Here is a 20,021-nt window from a genome sequence, read left to right as displayed (position 1 = left end):
ATTGGTAATCTGCTTAGTTATCATTAGTTGCATTATTTATATCTGTATTATTGGTGTTATTATTGGTATTATTGCCACTGTAGTGTTCATTTCACCTGAAAACGGCACTATGTATTTGGCTATATAAGTAAATTTTGCAATATTTCTTATAGTCATGGGAAACAATGCAATCATGTATGGCAGTTTTCATAATGCATTTATATTTAGTGTTGCATAAGCAACTTTGATCTTTTTATATGCTCAAAGCAGTTTGCTCGATTGTCTTCTTATGCAGTAAATGTGCAGTTTAAAAAACAAAATGGCTTAGATTGTTGGTGAAATATTCTGAAAGTCCTCTGTAGCCATTGGTTTTGATGTATGATTTGTATTTTACCACATTTCTTCCATAATAACAGCACTAATACATTTCTAAAAAGTAAACCAGACCTATTGTAAAAGCAGTTCAAGCTATATTTGATAATATTTCACATGTGAAACACGCATTTGGAGGCAATCCAAAAATGTAGATTAATTTAAAGCTGAGGAAGGGAGGAAATAGCTTGTGAGAAATGAAATTTGGCGCACACAAAAATACTAACATATTACATATGAAAAATAAATCAGGAGAAGTAAAGAAAATGACCCCTTTAACTGAGAAAGACTATCAGAAGTGATATTTAGACTGTAAAATTGGATTTTCTGGATAGCATTGCAAGTGCACTGTTCTGAGAGCAGACGCAGCATTGCTGTAGGGAGTGTGTCACAGCTAATTAGGATTTCACGCTTTATAAAGTAATATCTAATTTCTGCTCTCCATATATTCTCTTACATTGAAACTAAGCCGGGGATTTCATTGTATGTATACACCAAGGGCACAGCTAGGCTGGTAATTACTCTGCATGTCCGATGGGCTCTTGAAGCCTGGCTTCATTAGTAGGGTGTCATGAATGGCATTACTCAAGGGTGATGGGTAATAGGTGATGCATCTGTGGTGTTAAGAGTCCAGGCAAGGAAGGACGTAGGAAAATTGGAAAAGTTTGTGTCCCTGCGTAATATGCTTTCTCACTTCCGATTCTCACCCAGCCTTTGTTTCTACCTTAATACAGATATCAGGGCTTTCTAACAAGTTTTTTTTTAATACTCATTTACGGTGCCATGCTCTGTATGTCATCCTGTTCCAACACCTATTTGCAAAACCCTTTTTCAACAATACACTAACTGACAAAAGTTTTGTCGTTGATCCCAGTTGTAAGCACAACAAATAATAACTTGAATTCTAGTTAATCATTTGGAAAAGTGGCAGAAGGTAGACTTTTTTTTTTAAGTGAATCGTCTGTTACACTGCATCCCAGTCATCACAAATACTTCAGAAGACCTATTGGAACCCACATGGACCCAAGATTCTTACAGAAATCAGTCAAGTTTTTGAATGAAAAAAAAATTATGGTTTGTGGTTACATTCGGTATGGTGGTATACGAGAGATTTGCAGATTGGATGGGAACATCAACAGCCTGAGGTAAGACAATTGTGCTGCCAATTACTGTACATTACAAACCCCACAGGCTCATACTTCAGCCTCAACATCAAAGTTCCTGAAAGCAGAGAAGGTCAAGGTCCTCCAGGATTGGCCAGCCCAGTCACAAGACATGAACATTATTAAGCATGTCTGGGGTAAGATGAAGGAGAGAAGGTGTTAAAGATGAATCCAACAAAACCTGGTGAACTCTGGGAGTCCTGCAAGAACGCTTTCTTTGCTGTTCCAGGTGACTTTATTAATAAGTTATTTGAGTCATCGCAGAGATGTATGGATGCAGTCCTCCAAGCTCATGGGAGTCAATCAGAATATTAATTCTTTTTTCACTGCACAGTGACTTTATATACTATACTTATTACTGTTAAGTGACAAGACTTTTGTCTGAGCAAAGTCAAACCTTACTGACCTAATTAAATTATTAAAAATCAAGGCATGATCATATTTTATTTAGGTAAAATAAGTGTAATCTTGACGCCTTTGCCTTTCATATAAGCCACTTCTGAAACCAAATGATCAACTAGAACTCAAGCTATTAGACTTTTGTCAGGTAGTGTATATTTAATACAGTTCATGAGGCAAAGTGTTGTTCAAAAATCTGTTTTATTTAGAAAATGACACTCTAAGAAACGTTTTGCTTTTTTTTTTTATTCCCAGCGATTGCATTATTAAAGATTTAGTATTGTGTCTAATAAGCTATTGAATATTGATAGTTGCCTTTGTTTGTGTGTTTGCTGATCATTTGTGTAGTTTTGATTTGCTTTGTAATATGCCTGAAAGCTTGGCCTTGACTTTATTGACTTGAAACACAGAAGAATGCCCTACATGTCGAAATATTTAGTTGCTCTTCATTGCTGTGAAGACTTTTGATCTCAGACTCAGACCTTTGTCTTTTTTTTTTTGCAAATAGTTTTTGACATTGTTCAAATCTCTTCGTTCAGAGGAGGTGTGCTAATTCCATTGGATGCTTAGGAAAAAAAAAATTTGATGTGCTAAATATATAAAGAGGATATTTCTTCAACAGTGTTCCTTTCTCATCTCACTCAAAATTAATAAATTTTAAAATGTCATTGCTAGTGATAATGCTAAACAGTATTATGTGAGTTCATTAACTCTTTTTTTATATGGTGTTGATAAAAGAGTTCTTGACCCTTGCTAATTAAGGTACTTTGGATACAGAAAAAGCTTGGGTGACTTTGCTTTATTTTATTATTATTATATAATTTTATATTACATATTATATGATTTTTTTTTACGCATTATTCACCCTTTTACAAGATGTAATATACACACACACACACACACACATATGTGTATATATATATATATATATATATATATATACATATATATTCATTCATTTTCTTGTCGGCTTAGTCCCTTTATTAATCCGGGGTCACCACAGTGCAATGAACAGCCAACTTATCCAGCAAGTTTTTTACGCTGCAGATGCCCTTCCAGCTGCAACCCATCTCTGGGAACATCCACACACACATTCACACACACACTCATACACTACGGACAATTTAGCCTACCCAATTCACCTGTACCGCATGTCTTTGGACTGTGGGAGAAACCGGAGTACCCGGAGAAAACTCACGCGAACGCAGGGAGAACATGCAAACTCCACACAGAAATGCCAACTGAGCCGAGGATCGAACCAGCGACCCAGCAACCTTCTTGCTGTGAAGCGAATGTGCCCACTGCGCCACTGCATCTATATATATATATATATATATATACACGCATTCTATAGAGTTTATCTGAATGTTTATGTTTAAATAACTCTACAGTTAATGTATTGTTAGGCAAGGGATGATAACGGGTTTCAAGGTTTACTGCGGTTTAGAAAAATCAAGGTTTTAATACTGCTAAAATGTTCTGTTACACTGTTCCTAATGTATAGGTAAGGTTTTTAAATGTATTTTTTATGTGTTGCAAAGAAATCTGTGTTTTTGAAACTAATAAAGAGAGCAGACGTCAGTAATTAATTTTACCTATTCAGCCTGACATGTTTACTGCTCCAAAATATTGTAAATGTTTCTTTAAATTTTGTTCAATTTTTATCCAAGGTTATCATACCATCAGAAACTTATACTAGCCCATGCCTATATCCTGTAAATGTCCAGTGGACTGGAAGTACTGTAAACAGAGGCTGTTATTGTGAGTCTCTTTAAATGCAAATGAGCTGCTGCTTCCATTTGCTTTTCAGAAGAAGGGAGAGCCTTTTATCCAGTGTCTCACTAACTTTCAAGACAAACTGTTTTATCACGTCAGTCACTCTCACAACAGTTCTTCATCATTATAAACCTTTCTTATATGCATTCTTATCAGTTTAAACGTATGTCTGTGTGCATAAACAGCTGGGGAAAGAAAAAAAAAGGTTAATCAAGTCATGTAATTTACAGTTTATTTATAAAAAATTGTGTAACAAAAGTAAAAATAATTCAATGCTTTTTACTAAATAGTTGTAGATTAGTAAAAAAGTAGATTTTATAGAACAATGCCAAAAGGGCAGATTATAACAGCTGATTCGAATGTTATCACTCGATTGCATGGGTGTTATCAGTGGTTATCAGCTGATAGATATGGGCCAGTAGGGGCCTTTTGCACCTACTGGTAGGCTCAGAATGCTTTTATTATCCATTCACATGGTTAATCAGCTGAAGATCACATAAATCTGTGGCAGGAGGTTAACAAGAATTATTTATATTATTTTTTGAATTTCCCATTATTTGTATTTTATTAACGTCTACCTCTACCCCAACCCTAAACCCAACTGTCACAGTAATGTAAAAACAGATCTGGATCTGGGGTCTACTCCATTAGTATAGCTGATTAACCATTTGGAGGGAGCTTTCCAGTAGGTGCAAAATGCCCTTACTGGCCAATATCTATCAGCTGATAACCACTGATAATGTCCATTCAATTGAGTGAGAACCATAGACTGTAAAATATATGGACGTAGTATCCGTGACGTCACCCATAGGTTTCTGAAGAGCGCAAAAGAAGCCACAAGTAGGCGCGGCCAACCGTCGCCATTTTGGTCACGCGTCATCACACCCACGGCGGGATACCAAACAAGGGCAAAGAGGCGGAGAGTGAGCGGAGCTACAGACACCTGCTAGCATTTAGCTTGGACCTGGTTCAGACACACTTTACTTTGGGAGAAATGCTTTATACTTTATCACCTGTGACTCGTTTGTATTCTGACCACTTGTGCTTGGCTGTATACTATATCAATAAAGTGTTTAGACTTTTAAAAACACTGCTGTAATACATTGAGCCACTAAACATTGTTCTTATGACGTTTTTCAACAGGAGGAAAACGCGAATTACTTCCAAACACTTTAGATATAGTCTGTGTTAGTTAATGTGAGACTATTGATGAAATCCAGCATGACACTGTATGACAACGCTTCAGATGACTGATCTAGAGCCTACAGCTAATCAATCTGACAAATTCTGTAGTGCATTACAGCTCTAAATATAAATATAAACGATAAATGATCTTAAATAAAACAAATACATGTACAGAGATGGTATATAAGCATATAACTTTACTCACATGGGAAACGGAGGCCACGTGAATGGTTTGTGAGCACAATTAAGTGCCCTCAGCATGCCATGCCATCTAATAATTGTGGGAAACAAGTCCAAAAGGCAGTTGACTGTGTAAAGCCACATAAAACAACACAGAAATACGATAAATATGCCGAGTTCAGTGGCTAATCTGCAGGATTCAGCTGAGGTGACGTGACGGCGACCAGCGAGATCTAGCTGTCACTCAAGTGGCCACTCCCTTAATTATGCAAACTTAAAATAAAGGAAACGGATGAGTTATAAAAAAATTCACCCCCCTCACAGTTGTCATGAAGGGTAATATTAGCTGTATTAACCAAAATCTTTTTTTGTACCAGGCTGTAAACACCTTTTTTTCTGCTGTAAAGTTGGCCATTCTAACAGTGGGCTCAATTGAAATTTGCTCTGTTTTGGAGCCAGGAGAGGCCAGGACTAGCGGAATTTCGGATGAATTGCAGTTTTAGTTACTTCCGTATTGGCTTCCTGAGGGAGAGCAGGAGGTTGCCGCTTGGTGAGAACATTTAAAGCGGGTGGAATATAAACATAATCATATAATATAATCATAAAAATACTCATAATCATATGGAATATAATCATAAAATACTGGAAAATTAGATTTAGAAGTCAGAATTAGCATTCGATTTGGTATTTAAAACTAGCTTGATATAAAGACAGTAGGACCCTACTCGCAAAGAAATAATATTTATAACAATAATAGTAACAATAAAAACATCTGAAAGCTTCTTGACAATTTTGCATTCACAGACATATTGGAAAACTTGATTGACATGATATTTGTGGAGTGGCAGTGTTCAGAAACTCACCTTTTCAGCTGTCTTCCAAGCTGCTGCAGGAGAATCTTAATTTCCAGCAGAGCTCATTCAATATAACATGAATTATTTCTCATCCTCTGAAGGTGTTTCTACTCTGAATGGCTTCATTAGTGGTAGTATGATGGGAATATCCCTGGCATTTAACCTCATCTTGCACTGCCACGTCATGCAACTCCCAGATCGCTGCTGGAATTGCTTCAGTGAAGGTATGAATTTAGATCACTGAGGGAATCACCTGTGTGATGCTGATGTGAATCACAATTGCTCGGCATGTTTAAACTCGAGCAAAACTGCAGATGTAGAGATGTCAGGGCAGCATTATAAGTAGCTTATAAGAGATGTCGTAAGCCCTCCAACCTTCCCAGCTCTGAACAGGGATGCGTCTCGACATAGATGACATCCTTTATGCCTTGCAAACCATCTGTCTTTTCTGTTTTGCCTCTGTGCACTGCTGTCTTTGACTCTGGTTCCTAAGATGCAGGTGCACAGCAGAAGTTGGGGTCCATGTGTTGATTAATGCACTTAAACAACAGTTGTTTAATTTCCTTGATGTATAACATCACTGTCTCATTTTTTATTGAGCAGGGTAGGTTCAGAAACAGTTGATAAAAAAGACATATATTGATTTTTAATGTTCAGATTTCTCTTGAAACAACAGGGGTCATTATTAATTGTCAGATGAGCTTGTGTTAAAAAAAAAATTCAAAACGGTCAATCATTTAATTTTCTTCAGGCGTAGTCCCTTTATTCATCAGGGGTCACCACAGCGGAATGAACCATCAACATATCCAGCATATGTTTTCCACAGCGGATGCCTTTGAAATTCAAATGACAAATGAAATTCTATACACATTCAATAAAAAATGCTAGGTTCCATACAATTTTTGTTGAGAAACAGGTAGGAATTGAGTTATTAGGTTTTACAGATTTAAGGGGATTGAACGTTAACAATTAAGTTGTTGCAATAAAAAGCGAATAATTGTGTTGTTTCAGCTCATTTAAAATCTAAAAAAGTAGTCTGAAAAACAGCAAATGTCATTTTTTGAGTGCAGAATGGTAGTCTAAATGTTCCACCACATGCTGTTTCTTGCCAAAATGTTGTGGTTAAAATCTAATAATTTCTTTGACAATCTTTACAAACTGCAGTTTCATGTTTAGGGACAATAAAGCTTCTAATCCAGATTTTGTATACTTGGTTTTGTTTTTCTTTGTTTTTTGTTCACAAATTCATCAACATTAAATTGAAAGCTGCATTGTTTAATAATAGACCTCTTCTAAAAAGGTCACAAACTTGGTAATGTTCTTAACAAAGTCTTCAGCTTTATATGTTTGGCGGAAATGTTTAGTATTATTTGTTACAGGTCAGTCTGTTATTGTCTGGACAAATTATGTCATGCCTCTAAACATGGCAGCATATCAAATGAGCTGTGACTTGTTTTTATGTGTCAGTCAGGATGACCTTTTGAGCAGTGAATGCAGTAGGGTGACAGGTTTCACATTAAGTGTTTTTGTAGTTCAATGGTCCAATTTGCTATAAATATTGAATCAGAAGTACTGTAGTAGTATCACAACTACTACATGATCATGGCTAAAAAGGACCTGATGTAGACCTTAATTGAGCTGATTAACACTAAAAAAGGTTTATTTTTTCTAGAATAAACGTAACCAAAACTTTATTAACGAAAATTATATTTTTACACATTGTAACTTTACTTTTTCTGTTTGTGTGATGATGTGTTTTTTGATTTTAGGTTGCCTTTTAAAATCTGGCAGTGGACAAAAGATGAAAATTAGCCCCTGTGGCTAACTCTGGCTTATTTACAGTTTTACTGTTTATTAATGATCATCGTCTCTGTTAAATAAAATAAATTGAAATTCAAAATTTTGTGTGTAGGCATATTTAAAACTATTATCTAACGTTGAATTTGAGATGGAGTTTTTTCTCTAAGGGAAAATAATTAGATTGTTGGCTGCATATGTTTATACCTCCTCTAATATATGTACAGTTTTTAGTATAATGTACTATTCCTACTTGACAGAACAAGGAGCTTTTCTATACTGTATTCTGTGATTGAAAATTCTCATTCTGTTATTTTTAGGCAGAGTTTTAATTCTCTTTGTCAAAAGCCTTCTCCACAGGGCTTTTAAAACTCAGTAATGGGCCAAATTTTCACTGTTGAGGATGGAGAATGAGCTATATTAAGCAATCCCTCAAGCCTCTGGACACCCTCGGTCCTTTTCTTCACCTCTAAGCCACTTTCTTCCATTTCCCTGCAGTATTCGCCATTTGTTTTTGAAAAACCAGCGCTGGGTTCAAAGCCCTGCATTTTAAATTCAATTGATATGCAAATGAAGGTTAATGCCCATCAGGCAGGACCTTGCGGACCTTCTCATGTTAGCGGCCACATAGGAGCCAACGTACTCGGACTGAAATGCCTGCCCATGTATCAGTCACAAAGAAAACGCTCCCCTGTCTGCACCCGAGAGGAGCAATTTGCCAGAAAGATTATTTTAATATTTCACACCTCGCTGCCCAGCACAGCAGCTTGTCCTCTAAAGCATATTTAACAGACTCAAACATACAGTGCTATAGTCTCTGTGTGCATAAACAAACAGACAAATGAAACGCTCCCCAGCCAGAGTGTCTGTACTGCCCTGCAGGGAATGGGGAGCTTTCAGGTGTTTAGCAGCCTTGACACCAGGCATCAGGTTTGTCCGCTTTGGTCTGTTGAGCACTCCTGAGAGCAGTGGGCACTTTTCTACCTGTGTTTATCAAAGATGTCACCTGGCTATGGGCTATTTTTTTTCATTATCTGATGACATTCAAGTGGCGTATCTTTTAATTATTAATGTGATTTTTGGCAGTGTGTTTCTAATGGGGACTCTTCAGCTATTTGGCTCCCACATACTTTCATGGAGTGTCTGATTTTTATAGTCTTTTATAAATTTAAATACATTTTCTGAATTTGAAATAAACAAACAAAAACATGTGTTGAGAGTCTACAAACATACACTTTATAGTGATTTCTTTAAGAAAGCAGATAGATTTACAGTATACACTCATCGGCCACTATATTAGGTACGCCTGTCCAACTACTTAACGCAAATTTCTAATCAGCCAACCTCGTGATAGCAGCTCAATGCATTTAGGCATGTAGTAGACATTATCAAAATGATCTTCTGCAGTTAAAACCGAGCATCAGAATGGGGAAGAAAAGTGATTTAAGTGACTTTGAATGTGGCATGGTTGTTGGTGCCAGAAGGGCTGGTCTAAGTATTTCAGAAACTGCCTGGTCTAATGAGTCTCGTTTTCTGCTGTAACGTTTGAATGGTAGGGTCAGAATTTGGCATCAACAGCATGAAAGCATGGATACATCATGCCTTGTACACTGAACATTGGAAACAAATGGCCTCCACAGTCACCAGATCCCAATCCAATAGAGCACCTTTGGTATGTGGTGGAACGGGAGATTCGAATAATAGATGTGCAGCTGACAAATTTGCAGCAACTGTGTGATGCTATCATGTCAATATGAAAGTCTCTGAAGAATATTTCCAGTACCTTGTTGAAGCTACTGTATGCCACCAAGGATTAAGGCAGTTTTGAAGGCAAAACCTTCAACCTGGTACTACTAAGGTGTACCTTATAAAGTGGCAGTTGAGTGTAATTCAAGTTATGAAAGCCAGATATTTGTTTGGTGTGTTATTTTATTTTTTAGAAAATATGATATGACAAAGGTTAGTAATAGCACACAAGCAAGAGTGCCAAATATCAGTGAGAGTATGATTGCAAATGTGATAGTTATTCAATTATTCATTTTCCTTTGGCTTTATTCATCCGTTCATCTTTATTAATCAGTGGTTGCCACAGCGGAATGAACCACCAACTAATCCAGCATATGTTTTACACAGTGGAGGCCCTTCCAGCTACAACCCAATACTGGGAAGCATCCATACACACTAATTCACACACACACACACACACACACACACACACACACACACTATGGAAAATTTAGTTTTTTCACCACATGTTTTTGAACTGTGGAGAAAAACGAAACACTCATGCCAACATTTTATACAACAATTCAAAAACAAATGTTAGTACTAAGTGATTTATAATGTAGAGTAATCACAATGTCGTATTTTATTTATCTTTTTCGTCAATGAACATAGATTGAAACAAAGCCAGAAAATTTGTGAATTCAGAGCAACACTGTGTAGTTTCATCCCAAAAGCCTGTTTCTGAACAAATTGAATCAATTATCCATTCATAAAAATAGTGACTTCCTTTGTTTTTTTAATTAATAAGCTGTTCTACAAGACTCCTTTGAATTAATTAATTAATACATATCCCTTTCATGTTGTTTCTTAAAACCTGAATGACTTTTTTCTGCTGAATAATACAGAACATATTTTAAGAGCACTAAAGTAGGAGCCCCTTAAGAGACATTGAAGGGCAAAAAATGTGTTTTAATATCTTCTTAAGAACATAAGATTAGGAAAATCAATCACACACAGGTATAACGCTGCCAAAAAATGACAGAACTGGGTTCTTCCTAATTATTATCATTATTATTGTTTCTTATCTTCATTTGTTAACATACACTGTATGTTGAAAATAATGTCTTCCACACAATTCCTTAATGTTGTCCCAACACAAATAGATTGTTAACTTTTTCCACTTTTTTTTTTTTTTTTTTTTTACAAATTTAAGTGGATTGAAGACACAACAATAAGGTTATCTAAAAAAAAAAAACTCAAGAATTGTTTTGATTCAGCTCTTTTTTAATAAGTAGTTTGATCCAGCAGCAGCAATATTTTTTGGAGTGTGTTTTTTATTGCATAGAGGTTGTGTGAAAAAAAAGATTATACACATTGTGTTACAAGAATGTGTGAAATGTGTTAAAAAAAATAAACAACAGAAGTCAGAACTCAAAAACAACAACTATTTACCCACTTGCCATACTATAATGGACAAAAAAACAAAACGTTATTCAGATAAAGCAATAACCCGATTGTGTCCATGCGACATGCACCAAAATCCATCAACAAGCATGACCTAAAAACCATTTGGAGGCCTGATGAAAAGCCATTGGTCATGAAACTCATGAAACAGTTGGTAATAAAGATAGATGTAGTGTTCAGATTCATTTAAAAGGTGGGAAAAGTGCTACTTGTGCTCACAATTCCTGCAAACACCACCTTTTGTGGCCCTAACCAATGGTAGCTGCCGCCCAGAATCACCTTAGTGCCATTAACTCAACGAATTGCTTTGACTCCCCTTCATGGATTCGCTTGGAGGGGAAGACATTACCATTTCCATCAAAGCCTTTTTACTCTGCATAGAGGCAGTTATAAACGCTCTCATGCTCTGATGGCACTTTCCCTCAGACATGCCAGATCATTTATTGGTCATTTTCAAGGGATGGTCAAAAACAGACCTAGATGGATGTTGGAGATTATTAACAGATAAGCTCCCAGAGAATAATTTGCTCTCATTAATGCACGCAATAATGTGTGAGACTGAAGAAGCAACAGGTGACACAAAATTACCAAAATTTGCAAATTAGCATAAAACATACAAATAAATTAGTTAATAATTTTTAAAGTCAAATTTGTTTGGCAGCCTATTTAGCATACTTTGCTTTGTCTGTGGAGCAAATACACTGTAAATCACAATAAACCTGTCTTTTTTGTGTCAGTATTAGGAAATTCTCTGCTCTTTTCTATTCTCTTATTACGTTGCTTTATGTTCTCTTCAATCTTGTGGGTAAATCTTTTCAATGTTTCAAGTGCTGTAAGAAGATTTGGACTTCAAAAACATCTTTTCTCATTCTGTTTAATGCTCTCTAGTAATTTATAGGATCCAATCACTTTCATTATCATGACTTGAAAGATGTGTGAAATTAGATGACCTGCCTATTATCTCTATTTGGTTATAGCATCATCAAAGGTTTGCAAACATAAAATAAAAGATGATAAAAACTTTATTCAACTGAAAGTTTAAATAAAAATGTGCTATATATGACTAGAAAGAAATGAACTCTTTCCTGTTTCCAAGCTTTGATTAAAAAAAAAGTAATCATTAATATTGTGAGTTCAACAAAGGGAGGATGTTATGTTTCAAATTAAGCTATACTCTCAGACGCCAATTATAGTGCTGATCTAGGACAGAATCTATTCATTAAATAAAGTGGGCATTTTAAATGATGGTGGGACTTCTGTGATTCGTTTTTGATCATCTACTTCTGTCTGCAATGTTTTTTTCAACAGAAAATTAAAAAGCACATGCTGATCTCCTAAAATTGTTATGTCAGAGGTGTTGGTAAGGATTATCAGTATTGCTGTGAAGCAATGATGCTAATCTATTCATCAATCCTTCCATCCATCCTAATTTTAAACGTGCATTTTCCAAAATATTTTATTTTTAACAATGACATTAAATACAGTTGAAGTCAGATTTATTAGCCCCCCTGACTTATTAGCCCCCTGTTTATTTTTTTCCCCAATTTCTGATTAAAGGAGAGAGGATTTTTCAACACATATCTTAAGAATAAAGAATAAAAAATATTATCAGACATACTGTGAAAAATCTAGGGGGGGGGGGGGGGGGGTGACATATAGGGCTATTTTGTTATTTTAAGAACGGAAAATTAAGGTTTCCGCCATGGCACATGGTCTAACAAGGTTGTGCTTTTTCCCTTAATGAGTTAAGGGTGTGTTTTAAGAATAAACCAATCAGAGTCTCCCATTCCCATTGCGTTGGAGTCAGTTGCATTGTGCCATGGCGCATTTGCTATTTACATTGTGGACTTTAAAAGTGGAAAAACTAAAATCTTTACTAGCAAGAAAACAGTTAAACAGACCATCTGCAGCGTGAGGATAAAGAATGAAACTCCTTCATTCGACCTCTTAAATTTCTTTTTCTCTTCACTTTTACTCTTTACTCCTTCACTTTCTTGAATGAGAAAACGGTGTTTTATGCACTCCCCTGAAGACATCCATAAGCCTACATATTTAATTACATTTGTTAAGTGAAATGATTTGTTTCCAAACTATATCTAAGTTGAGTTCTAATTTTCAGCAAACAAATAAATGATTCCTGTGTGTATTAAGTGATGTTTATGCGTTTAAGGTGCACAACTAACATTTTCTGCACTGACCTTAGACCTGCTTTCAGCTGGTCAATTGTGCAGTCTATTTTAGTTTCTCAAAATAGCAACACACCAACGACGCGCCTTAAGACACCTCCATTCTAGACTGCAACACCCATGAGTCCACACAGCCGAGCAAATGGAATTGCTATTTAAACAAAGTGGCGCAAAATGGGAAAATTAGGTTTGTGCTGGTCTGAAAATAGCAACACATAGCGCCAAACACATCTTGCGCCTTATTTCGCCGGGTGTATGATAGGGCCCATAATATCCTATGCCGACATTTTTTCCATAGCAAGTGAACATCTTTGGGACTTGTCATTGACTGGGTGTGTGAGTGCTTGAACCAAGTTATGTATTCCAATGAATTAAAAAGAAAAAATGTTTAGCAGACATACAGAAAACCTGAAAACATTGTTGTGTGTAAAAATAAGCAATTTTAACTTTTGAATGTGTTGAAATGTAAATATGCAACTCAGTTTAAAATAAAAGGATTGTGTTCAACTACTTCCCTACCACATAAAAAAATAATAATAAACTAATGCCTACATTCACTGCCATGTCTAATAAGTCAAACTTATTTTTTTAAATCTTTACTGAACTTTTTTATCATGTTAGTTACAGAAGCATGTGCTGAACAGTAAATTGCCTGGTAAATGGTGTGGAACATCTGATGTCTTTAAAAAGTTATAAGCCACCACCATTGAGATTTTATTCCCTAATCAAGCTCATCTAATGAGATTTTTGGCACAAACTTAGTTCCTATGTAAGCCAAAGTCTGACTGAAGACCTACATAAGCAGGGTTCACAAGTCTGGTGGGGCATGACAAAGTGCTGAAGGAAAGTGCTGTACCATTAACTGAAATCCCAGAGAGAAATCTCATGTGTTTAAAGAGGTGCTGGATGTGATGAAGTCTGCAAGAGTTATTTAAACCATCCAAAGTGAATGGTGCAGTTCGGTGGTCCAGTGCCAAACAGCAATAGAAGCATTCAGTCTTGTGTAGACATCCATTGGATTGCAGATCATGGATCCTGGCTGCTTTTTGGCGCCCTTGGGCAAGTCTTTGAGTCTGTTCTTTTTCACCTCAGTTCAATGAATCAGCTTTTCAAAGCCAAGAGTACAAAAATAATAGTGCTGACAGCAAGTCGGAAGGGTAACGGGTGTGAAGTCATTTGAATATTTTAAAACAGATAAACATTAGCAGTAGATTTGCAGTCAAATAAGGGTGAGTAAAAAGATTTAACATGATGATTTAGAACTGAATTATCATCCCTTCCTTTATGAATATAAACTGTTTATCTCGAAATTGGCTTTTCCTGCCGCTTATAGACCATTTCAATGTAGCTATGTCATTGGCCCATGAACATTACCTGCTTGTTGTCAAACTGTTTCATAACTATAACAAGAGGCAATTCAATCATGACTTAACATTAAAACAGCTATCATAACATTATGTATTATTATGTGGACCTTCTTGGATTCTCGGAAGCTATAGAAAATAAAAATGTAAAACAGGAAATATTTTAGGACCATTGTTATTGGTTACGTCCCCTTAAAATCCCAACTAAGGGAAAGTTCACCAAAAAAATGTACATTTTGTCATTATTTACTCTCCCTTCACTTGTTCCAAACCTGAGTTTTTTTCTTATGTTGAGCACGATCGCCTCACAGCAAAACGGTTGCTGGTTCAAAACCTCTGCTGTCCCACTTGGCATTTCTGTGTTTGCATGTTCTCCTCGTGTTCGCATGGGTTTTCTTCAGGTGCTCCGGTTTTCCCGACAATCCAAAGACATGCAGTGCAGGTTATTTAAATAAGATAAATAGGGTATATGCCGAGCTAGTATTTTTCCCATACTAATAAACTTCTGTGTATGAGTGTGTGTGTAATTGCAAGCATGTGTGGGTGTTTCCCAGTGTTGGGTTGCGGCTGGATGGGCATCCTCTGTGTAAAACATATGCTGGATAAGTTGGCGATTCATTCCGCTATGGCAACCCCTGATTAATGAAGGGACTAAGCCAAAAAGAAAATGAATGAATCAATTTAACCATAGACTTCCATAGTATTTGTTTTTTCCCTACTATAGATGTCAATGGTTACAGATTTACAGCCTTCTTTTCTGTTCAACAGAAAAAAGAAACCCATAAAGGGTTATAACCATTTGAAGGAGAGTAAACATTTAGTACATTTGAATTTTAGGGAGGACTATGTCCAAAAATGTTGGTCATTAATTATTCCAGACAATTCATTTTATTGTGAGTATGAGGGAGATATTACTCTTTCTAAGAAGTTCAGTAAACAAGAATTTTAAGTTACTTGCATTGTGAACTCGATGCTTTGTTACTTTGTTACTTTATTGTTTGATCCATCAACAAAACAGTTTTAAAAAGCTGCAACTGTATAACTGCAGGTGTGAAAATGTAGCCTTCATTCTTTTATAAATAACCAATTGGGGTAAATGTGTTAAATTAATGGTTCACTCAGAAATGCTGTTGTCTAAAAAGCTGGATGAATCACCATATTTAAAGAAAATACCATAGAAACGTAGATATATCATAGACATATGATACTGGCAGGTGATTCATTTGATTATAAATGCAGGGCAGTAACATGCTGGTCAGTATAATTGTTATTAAATATGTTATATGTTAAGTAATATCTTATCTCTAACTAAGTCTCTTTTCTGCTGATTTAGGTTTTTCTTGTGGGATGTTTGATATTTAGTGAGGTTTAATATACACTAGAAATTAGCAACATTTTACTGCAATAGAAGTTTAAATGAGATTAATCTGAAACTGTGGTGTTTGGTCATTTTTAAAAAGCAAATCAATAGCTATCAACAATGAAAGTCAAAATAACATATACGTACTACTAGGGCTGCACGATCGTTTGAGCATCGACATCGCAATGTGTGTATCCGCAATAACCACATCTCAGGATTAGATTGTTTATTAAAGACCAAACGATAAAAACATTATTAAATATTATTATTTAAAAATAATTTTTACAATGATGACCATGTTATTTCACGTCTAATTGTATAATTTCTGTACCTGAATACTGTTAGACTACTGTTAGAAACCATCAAGCACTGATATTTTCCTTTTATCTTTGCTCTGCTGTGTTTACATACAGTATTTATTACAATTTGTGCAAATGCACTGCATAGAAAAAATCTGATCACCGCAGTCTAAATAATTGCAATCTCTCCAAATGGCTATTCAAATCATCTGGTGAAATTATATTCATACCGCTATACATATTGCAGAAAAAAATATGTATCGCAATATCAGATTTTTCCAGTATCATGCAGCCCTAACATACGTATACCTATACAATCAGTCCCTGAAAGGCATTGTACATTGTATATTTTTCTAAATCATGCATAATTTCTAATAAATTGTCCTGTACCGCTTCAACAAACAATTTAGTTCATGGTAGTCTGTGATATTAGTTTAGTTTTGCCCCCCTTTTTTTTTTTTTTTGCTCTTAAAGTGCCGTTGACTTGAGATTTATTTTCAGCAATCATGGTACATACATTGGATGGCCAGGTAAAAAAAGATGCAATTAAAAATATAAAATTATATATACAGAATTTTTTTTTAAAAATTAATTATTGGTGAACTTAGAGCTGGACAATAATTCGATATCAAATATATATTGCAGTAGATTTTTTTTCAATAACGGTGATATGATTTTTACACCCATTTCCTGTATTTTGATATAAATTTGCATATATATATATTTTTTATAAATAAGATCTTATACATTGTATCATTTGTCACTGAATGACTTTCAGTGCTCGGTGGTCAGAAAGAGCGTTATGTCACTTGCGTGGTCACATACATCCAGCGCTCGGCAGTTCACTCCAACGCAGAAAGTTTTAGCTACAAAATGAGAGCCCTGAAAACAGATGTGAATAAACAAGTTTCCACAAGTAAGAATGTAGATGAGAGTTGATGAGAGAGGAAAGACTAATGCAGAGGTGTGGAAGTAGTTTGGCTTTTTAAGTTCCGATAATCTTATAGTTTCGGTGCTCTGCAAAATGTGCAGAGAGTGGAGCTGACTAACAGCTGGAACACATTAAATCTGTTCCACCCGATAAAACATTGAGGCATCATAAAAGTTTAAGCCAACCTTCCTGACACCAAAACCAGCTATGTCAGAAGAGAAGTCAATGAAGCAAACACAGATGACTATGAGGCGTTGTTAAATCAAACTTTGCTTATCAACAGGTGCATATACACCTGTAAATTACTTGCATATAAACCTATACTATGTTCAAAACATGCATGAAGCTTGTGCATATACATATACACTTGATCCATGCATACACCCACATACATATAAACTCGAACCTTGCATATACTCCCACATTAACACATGCACATACATAACTCGATCCTTGCATAAATCTTTAAGACAGACACTTGTCACAACCTACTGGTGTAATATTGTATCGTGGAAAATATGTATGTTTATAAATATAAGCACTATTGTCCCTGCAGCCGACCTGATATTCAGTCAGCCGGCTTCTTTTTCTGATTCGTTTGCTTCAGTTCTGTTGAGCACAGGAGCCTTTGGTTCTTGTAAAGGTTTGAACTGTGTGGGTTGTGATCAGTTGTCTATGCCCTCAAAGCATTCATTCTTTCCTTTTTTTGAATGTTTACACTTTTCATAGTTTTTCTCAGCCTGTGCTTATTTTTGCATCTCTTCTTGTGTCCTTTGCGTGGCCCACAGCGACACTGAAACCCGTCTGAGACACCCTCTTTCAGCAGATCTAAAACACTCCCTAGCCATTCATCCTCAATAACCATCATATTCATTTTCTCCCTCAGTACTTAAGGCCAGATCAGTCACACTGTCCTTGACTAAAGCCATTGTTTTACCCATGTCTCGGCTGGTCTGAATGTGACTTTGTGCCTGTGCAGATTCCTGCTAATGTTGTGTGCTAACTCTCCTGCTTATTGAGTGAGGAGGAGATGATTTTTGCAATCGCCTTTAAAAATGTGTGACTAAAGAATTTATCCGCTCTGCTTTTGTCTGTGAGATATAAAGCTGCACTCTGCTAGATGATTCCCTACATCTCTGTATCAATGGTGTCGCTCAAGATTATTTTCATTGCTGTATTTCTCTTCCCCCTTTACTTGCATATCAAATAACACAAAAGTAGAGCTCATGCTGATCTTATTCAAATTTTATTTGGAGCTTTATTTACTTCTATTTTCAACAGAGATCAAATGTGTAATCCCTAAATGTTAATCAAAAATTATTAAAATCAACACAAAATAAGTCTTCCACATTAAAAGTAGCTGTTTATAATAGTTGCACAATGACATTACACAATTGCAACTGCAAACTTTTGAATATAGAAATAGAAAGGGGAATACATTTTTTGTTTTAAATATGGAACTAACGCCACCAGTATTTAATGCTGTCATGTGATATATAGCATCTTATTTTATTTTTTTATATATGTTTATATATATAATAAAAAAAACATAATACATTGACTCTTGAATGGTTGAAGTAGTGTCCATTAAATATGGATCTGATTGCTCTTTGACTTCCAATCTCAGCAGGCACAAAGCCAATCTGCCAACTCTGCACTGAGGGTATTAGTGTTGTGATAAAAATCTGAAAACGCATGTCATGTGTGGACAGAACTTGCAATACTGGAATTTGATACTAAGGACCCTATCATATACCCAGCGCAATAAGGTGCAAGATGTATTTGGAGCAATTTGTTGCTATTTTTACACTAGGGCAACTGTAATTTTCACGTTTTGCGCCACGTTGTTTTAACAGGAAATCCATTTGCGCCACTTTGTGCGCTCATGGGTGTTCTGGTCTAAAAAGGAGGTATATTAAGGCGGATTGTAAGCATGTTGCTTTTTTGAAAAACTGAAATAGCTGGTCTAATGTCCAGTGCAGAGCGTGTTAGTTATGTGCCTAGGGGGTCCAAAACGTGCACACATTGCTTAATACCAGTTGTGTCAATCATACCATTACTTGCCTAAAAATGTAGTGCAAGTAGAGTAAAAGTATCTGTAGTAAACATTACTTAAAGTATGAGTAAAAGTAGCCCTTTCAAAAGTATCAACTCACAACAAAAAGGTTGCTGGTTCGAGCCTTGGCTGGGTCAGTTGGCATTTCTGTGTAGAGTTTACATGTTCTCTCTGTGTTGGCTTGGGTTTCCTCCAGGTGCTCCAGTTTCCCCTAAAGTCTAAAGTAATGCAGTACAGGTGAATTGGGTACGCTAAAATTGTCCGTAATGTATGTGTGTGAATGAGAGTGTATAGATGTTTCTCAGTGATGGGTTGCAGCTGGAAGGGCATCTGCTGCGTAAAACATATGCTGGATAAGTTGGCGGTTCATTCCGCTGTGGCGACCCCTGATGAATAAAGGGACTAAGCCGAAAAGAATTTTTATTTGAATGAATTAATGAATGAATGAATGAAAAAACTAGTTTAGATTTGTCAACCTGTCGGGATTTGGCATCACAATATGAGCCATAGAAATAGGAAGTGTGTTTGGATATAACTCAGTTGTTGGATCCTCAAATGGAGGATGTTCATTCTTTATCCTGTTTAACTGATTTCTCGCTAGTGAAGCATTCAGTTTTTCCACTTACAAAGTCCACCATGTAAATAGCAAATGCGCCATGGCATGACACAACTGACTCCTAAAGGGAATGGGAGATGAGACTGATTAGTTTAATGCATGTAAACTCAAAACACACCCATAACTCATTAAGAGTTTCCATCCTTAAAAAAGCAAAAGTGGATACGGACGTGCCCGTAATGCTTTTGCGTCATGCGCTTTAGACTTTGGCAAGGTAACACAGGCAAAGTTCCATGTACACATTAATAAAATAGTACCCCACAACATACAATACATCACATTGTAGGTACATCTCCCTCCTCCCTGGACTCATTT

The 20,021-nt window shown here is 36.0% G+C and overlaps 1 protein-coding gene and 1 long non-coding RNA gene across 7 annotated transcripts in view; one reads left to right on the top strand and one right to left on the bottom strand.

The window, feature by feature from the left end:
* gabrg3 (gamma-aminobutyric acid type A receptor subunit gamma3) overlaps positions 1–20,021 on the top strand; it is a 234,166-nt gene that overhangs the window by 186,818 nt on the left and 27,327 nt on the right. The gene's annotated exons all lie outside the window — the stretch shown is intronic.
* LOC147836431 (uncharacterized) lies at positions 7,147–13,014 on the bottom strand. Its single transcript, XR_015493947.1, has 3 exons — positions 9,756–13,014; positions 9,423–9,542; positions 7,147–9,221 (listed from the first exon to the last, which is right to left on the bottom strand). It is a non-coding gene; the product is annotated as an uncharacterized LOC147836431 (long non-coding RNA).

Source organism: Danio rerio, chromosome 6 (assembly GCF_052040795.2).
Source record: "Danio rerio strain M-AB ecotype USA chromosome 6, GRCz13ab, whole genome shotgun sequence".
Taxonomy (NCBI): domain Eukaryota; kingdom Metazoa; phylum Chordata; class Actinopteri; order Cypriniformes; family Danionidae; genus Danio; species Danio rerio.
The sequence above is the reverse complement of the archived record's forward strand: the minus strand, read 5'-3'. Positions and strand labels throughout refer to the sequence as shown.